Below are 6,552 nucleotides of genomic sequence, written 5' to 3' on the forward strand. Positions count from 1 at the left end.
GCCGCCCGGCGGCAAACTCGACGGGAGGAGCGCACCGCGCGTTTCAACGCTCGGCGGTTCGGACCCCCAGCTGGGCCGAACTTCCCTGAGACGGCCCGGCCGAGATAGAATTTTCCTTATTAATGATTGCAATAAATGTCTTGTATTATGATTGTTTTGATGAGTTTTCCCTTCCGAGGAGTGTTTGATCCCTCTCAGAGTTCTGGGTGAGAATGTGCCCGAGGCCGTGGTTGATTTATTCGGGTTTGAATGCACCCGGAACTATAGGGTATAGCTTCTTGATAGCTCTAGTTGTCCCCTGCCGTTTGAACTGTGCATGTTCTTGAATTCTCTGCAGGGACAGTATCAGGGAAGGATACCACTCTGCAGAGGGGCCACATTGCCCTCTTGAGGTCGGTGTCTTCCAGCAGGCAAATATCTCCAACCTTCAAGGGCCGAGCCTCCTACGGTAGTCTGTTGTGGGCTGTTCGGAGCTGAAGTAGATATTGTTTTTGATATTTTTCCCAGTATGAGTTCAGTATCTTCTGTTGGTGCAGCCATCTCTTCGAGGAGACGATACTGTCTAGAACCGCTGGCTTAATCGGTTTGATACAATGTTGCGGAAATATGATGTCTCCTGCATGTCCAGCAGGAGGCCCGCCCACGGAGACCGCGCATTCCGTGGGCGAGGAGGCTGACATTGGGCGGGGCTTCTAGGTCATTGAGGTAAACGATGAGGGCGAGTCGGACCTGACGAGCACGGCTTCCGAAAACGATCTCGACACGAATCCTCCGAATATCAACTTCATCATCAATATCCAGGAGACGCCGGTGCAGGAAGATCATCTGTTTCGCCGGCCTACGAGATTCCTCGACTCGATCGACACTTCAACGTCCATAAGCATCTTTCTTACGAAGATGCGGCAGGATCGTCCGTGTCGCCCGCTTTTGAAATTCCTACACTCGATCGACACTCCAATGTCTATCCGTTCGCCGCGCCGGACCTTCAACGCAAAATCTTTGTAACGTATACGGAGGTTTACGTTCTTGATACATGTGGAGTCGCACTGACCCGGAACGATTGGTCTCGGCAACCTTCCTGTGTATCGGTTGCAGCAGAGAACCAATGACGTCGTAGAGAGCCTCAAGAGACAGCTCGGACATCCTGTCGGTCCTGGTGGGCTTGTTCCAAGACGCTGCCGTCGATCGTAAGACTCATGAGCTGGGTAGAATAGATCTGCTCTCTATATCCGGTCGCGCTGCGTGACGCAACGGGAATGTACTCGAGCACTCCTGGGAATTCTTGGATCGCGGTGAAATCAATGGAGTCGAGTTGATCATTATAGTAGAAAAGTGAAACGAAAATTCACTCCAAGATCATGCTTCAGCCAACTCATCCACATACCGTAAATCTTCTATTAGAAGCCCTGTTACTAATAGTAGCCCCTCCCCAATACAAGCCCCCCCTCGGGGAGGTTCGTTAATATAGAAGCCCCTCTCCAATAGAAGCCCATCTCTCTACGGACACGGTCAACTCGATGCCGGACAACTCGATGCCGAAACCTCGACGCCGGACAACTCGACGCCGGACAACTCGACGCCGGACAACTCGACGCCGGACAACTCGACGCCGGACAACTCGACGCCGGACAACTCGATGCCGGGAAACTAGGCAGAGCTGCATTTGAGCGGTCCGAATGGAGCCCGTCGATCGCTTACATAAGATTTTCTACTAGAGACTCATTTCGCGACCAATGTTGCACACTGAGACTTAAACACTTTGGCCCGTCCTACCCACGGAAATTTTCAATTCGAAAATCGAACGCAACTCGGCTTTACCGCTACTCTCGCTCATCCACGATTAAGGGAACTTCTCGACGCGGCAGTCCCACATCTCTAGATGTGCACTCCACGCTCTGAACTTTTCGCTAGTATGCGGACTCCAACACAGATTCTTAGAATGACCAGATTTCTCCCGTGATTGGCTGCACTGTACCGCGTGTCTGTGAAAGGATAAGCTGATCGATAGGTCGAATAGATTCTGATTGATTTGCTTCCGGAGAAAATCACGGAAAATCGTGCTTAACTGTGACTAAGCAGAAGTTTCTTGAGGCGGTGCTATTCCAAAACGACTATCTGTCGGTGTCCCGATCGGGCATCGATTCGTCCGGCATCGACTAGTCTCGGCATCGAGTTGTCATGTACCGATCTCTCTAATAGTAGCCCCTCTTCCGTCCGAGATCGCACGTGACCGTGCTATTCCGGAAGGTTTTCCCTCATCGTGGAGAGCCGAGAGAGCACCGACGGCACCCGAGTCGAAACGTCAATCTGTGCACAATGATTACGGGAGACTCTCGTTCCAAACTGTTGTGTGTCTAAACACGCAAACGTCGCTTCTCAGACGAATAACTTCGTTTAGTATCTCATGCGGTCACAGTAGCGCTCGGCTAAGGCTCAGGAGAGCTGTGCATCTCGAAGAATGGACGAGATTTCTCTCCTATCCCAAAGCATCGGCAGTTCTCCATTACTCGATCGTCAGGCTTCCGCGGTTCGAGTAATTATAAGCCCCCCTCCTATAGAAGCCCCTCTCTAATACAAGCCCCTCTGAGAAGGCACTTGGAAAAAATAGAAGCCCGGGCTTCTAATAGAAGATTTACGGTACTTCGGCGAGACTGCCTCAAATCTAAGAGGTTTCTCCCATCACCTCGCGGAGCACCTCCGATCAGTCACCCGACTCCGGGGATAGGTCAGCTCAGTATTGAAATCCTCTCTCTTCGACTCGATTTCAAAAGTACGATCCGAGGGGCCTCCAAGGCTGGTCGAGTCGCTTTTGACGTAGAACTACGTCATCGGGAACGCTCGCCGCGACCCGACTCGTCGCAGGGCCCAGCTCGCTGCAGGGTCCGACACGCCACCGGAGGCGGCTACCTTATCGTTAGACTAAAAGAGCGACTGGTTCCGGGTCATTAGTCTAAGTATCTGATGGTTGTAAGAGCATGGAAATTCCCAAACAGGTTGGGGAAGACATAGAGACAGGAGAAAAGCATTGATGACGCTCTTTGATAATCGCATCCTCTGAATAGTCCGGCAGTTCCACTCGAGGACGACGATCGGCTATCTGCGAGGAATCGCCTATAAGTTCTGGATGGAGAGGACGCCCCGCTCTCACACGGCAAACGCAGTTGCAGACAGCTATGACGATTGAGGGCCATCATTGTGCTCATCCTTTTGTTCCAAGTTAGGTAGTCGGAATATTGGGATGATTTTAAATAGATGACCATACAGTGTTTCACAGGATGCCAGGCCAAAACGACACCGACAGGTCTAGTATCATGTCCTGTCATCTTCGCTTGGCTATCCTTAGGAAAGGGATCGTCATGGCTGTACTCCCGCTCAAGGAAGAACACCGACAAGGCTCAAGTCTTTTGTGTTTGGAAGCAAGAAAACTGTTTCTCTCAGGGCCGCCGACTTTCGTGAGATCACTATCCCGCAAAACTTACCGAAAACTTCTTGCCTCTGCTCCGGCCGATTCGATAGTTTCATCTCTGAATGCAGAGAATACTGTGCTCCTACGAACATCAGGAATTCAGGTGAATGAGCCGAGGAACAGTCGCTCTAAGGTGGTCGCCTCCTGCGGCGAACTGGACCCTGGAGCTTCAGCTTCGCGATTATCCATTGTAGAGCATTCGGCAACCGAGAGGGATTTCCCCGGGGAGGGGGCGTTTCCTCGTTAATTGCCGAGAGCTACAAGACATCTACTACTACTACTCTATCCAGGCGTATGCGAGAGCTGGAGCGAGCTAGGAGGGCTTTGATAGTAGACACGCTTTACCTCCGCGACCTCATCAACTATCGAGTCCCGACCGACTCCTCTAATTCCGGAAGACTGGCACAGGCTCGATATTTTACCTGCCGGGAAGCTTGTACGAGAAGGTGACGTGATATCAGAGCCTTTAAGTTATTTTCTCGGAATGAAAGTTTTGGGTTTCCGTTGGCCTCCTCCTTGGAAGGAATGAGAAGCTTGTCGCTCCGAAGATATAACGATATCACTGCCTCGTGGGGATTCAGACTTCTGAAGTCGGTCAAGGTGATTGCCGAGCTCAATGGATTGAGAACTCTCCACGCATCCGGAGTCTTCTTCTATATCCACTGCGAGCTCGCCTTCAGGATGCAGGGCAAGGCGTCTCGACGACCGGGTCGCGCTCATGGTGAAACTCCGTTCCGCGCGTCAGTAGCCATTCCGCGCGTCAGTAGCCCGGCTAACGCCACGTTTTCGTTCGCTGGAGGAGAAAAGGGAAAAAAACGTTATTTTCGGCTCCCCATCCTGTTTCGGTGAGGATGTGAGGTGCAAGAGGATGCGAGTGTCCGCAGGATCAGAGGTTCGTGCAGCGACCGGGGAATTTTGAGAAAAGACCCCGTTTTTGAAGGGAACGACATCGATAGGAGAGACCGCGTGTTTGTACTTATTGTGAGAAGCTCAGTAAGCATTAGACCCTTCTCGAAAGAATGAAAGGGGAAGATTCAGAAGAACCGCCAATCCGACACTCACGCTGAGAAGAGACCCAGTCCTGTTACGGGTTCCTAAATTGCGACTCAGAGGATTCGCAGAATTAGGCCTAACACAGGGAGGAGTCGACAAGTAGTTGAGCCGCGGCGTTCGAGGACACGATTACGGATCCGGCTAACTACAACATTTTCCTTAAAAAGAGTCTGAGGCGGTCAGAGGATTTCTCGAACAGGCTTGGGAAAATACTATACGTGTGTGGCGGTGCGTTTCGTTGAGCGCGGAACCTACATACTACAGAGCCATGAATATCTGCTGCCCGAACTGCGAAAAGTCGGTCCAGACACACACGGTCCCAGAGGAATGCTGCGCAGTCGGGAGGTACGCCGCTACGATGCGAGCGACAGTAGAGAATCTCAAGGTTGAAATCAATCACCTTCGAGCACACAGACAACGAGTCCTGGCGGACTTGGAGCAAGAAAAACTCGATCCGCTGCTCTCCAATGGACCATGAACCGAATGCGGACCGCGGCCCTCTCTGAAGGGATCACAAACTTGGCCATTTACCGGGCTCCGCAACTCCCGACCCCACCTGCTTAGTGATTGTAGGTGACCACATCATGAGAGGTTGCCGCGTGAAGGTATTGGAGACTTCCGGCGGCCTTGGGGCGGTTGGCTTATGGAGAACGGTGGAGGACGCTCCCTTAAGTGATTGCATCAAATGGGTTGAGGACTTTCTCCTCGAGAACCCTACATGCGACGTTAAGGTCGTCGTCGCTGCCGGCGCTGCTGACACTAAGGTGGCTCAGACTATACTCCTCCCGATGGAGTCAATTGTGTTGGCGTCCCACAAGAGAATCAAGAGCATTGCGTGGCTGACAATGCTGGAACCCCCAACCACGACGGTGGTAGGGGAAGTCAACCAAATGTTGATCGAGAAGACCGGTTTTGGTGACGAGCGCGTCGAAGTCTGGGACGTTCGAAGCAACAGCGGCGCGCCGAGAAGACAATGGTCCGGAGTATTACACGAGGGTTGCATCAGGATCACCTCTAGAATGTGCCTAATCGGCGCCCTGGGAGAGGCCGCGTCCGTGGAGGGTCTTCGCCGATCAAACTTGCCTCCTGAAATCGTGCTGTAATCGAGGAGCGGGTCCCCAGAGGGAAAGGGGCGGGAATACGACCGTCGGAATCGAGTACATGTGGTTTTATTGGCCATCAGACGATGAACGTCCCCTATAAACCTACTGTTCTTTCCCTGAAACCTCATTCTGTTCGTCAGCTGATCGACCGATCTCCCCTCAGTTCGACTATCTTTATCTCGCGATGAGGTGGATCTACTCAAGGATAAGAAATGATAACCCTATTCTCAATTTTGAAGTTTTTTGAATGCTCTTCGGAATGAGGTGGGGTCTTGAAATTCGCTGCCACCAAATGTTGCGAACCATCTTTGGCGTCACCCACAGTAATAGACTTTGAGGATCAGACAGAGCTCTGGTTATTTGATACTCGAGTTACGCCTTGAGCTGATTTCGAGCGTGACTGCAGTCAGCGAGTCGTGTCCGCGAATCGTCGGCGGACGCCGCGACAACTCGACATCTCCTTCATTGAATTCTCGAGTGGCTATTTATCTACAGCTCTATAGATGCGAGCTGGTTTGTGCGCGAAATTCGAGTTCGGAATGGAACTGACGTATTGACTATCGATATCGGCTTTGAGCTGACCGAAGCTCCTCCACGACCTGTTCGTAGAAATCGATCTGCCCTTGCAAGAACGTGTGCATCATTTCGCGGTAGTCGCGCACCCGTTCCTGCTGAAAATGGGTGATCTCGGCTAACGTGGCGTAGGTGACAACGTCGGTCCTCCGATTGATATCAACGTAGTCCTCGGCTGACACCTTGCCTTCGTCTCGCTGCCGTTGGTAATCCCGACGCTTCGTCAAGAAGGTTCGATGGATATTGATTATGTCAGGCCATGAGCTGAGAATTCCTCGGTACTCGAAGAGTGTGTCCGCCATGTCCTCCCAATTGTGCCGTAGGTTTCCTTCGTACAATTTACCTATCCTATCATAT

The 6,552-nt window shown here is 51.8% G+C and overlaps 1 pseudogene; it reads right to left on the reverse strand.

Annotated features, from left to right (window-relative positions):
• Positions 1–6,179: 6,179 nt before the first annotated feature.
• Positions 6,180–6,497, reverse strand: LOC108863727 (sorting nexin-33 pseudogene; annotated as a pseudogene).
• Positions 6,498–6,552: the final 55 nt, after the last annotated feature.

Source organism: Galendromus occidentalis, unplaced genomic scaffold (genome assembly GCF_000255335.2).
Source record: "Galendromus occidentalis unplaced genomic scaffold, Mocc_1.1 scf7180000076787, whole genome shotgun sequence".
In the NCBI taxonomy this organism is placed as follows: domain Eukaryota; kingdom Metazoa; phylum Arthropoda; class Arachnida; order Mesostigmata; family Phytoseiidae; genus Galendromus; species Galendromus occidentalis.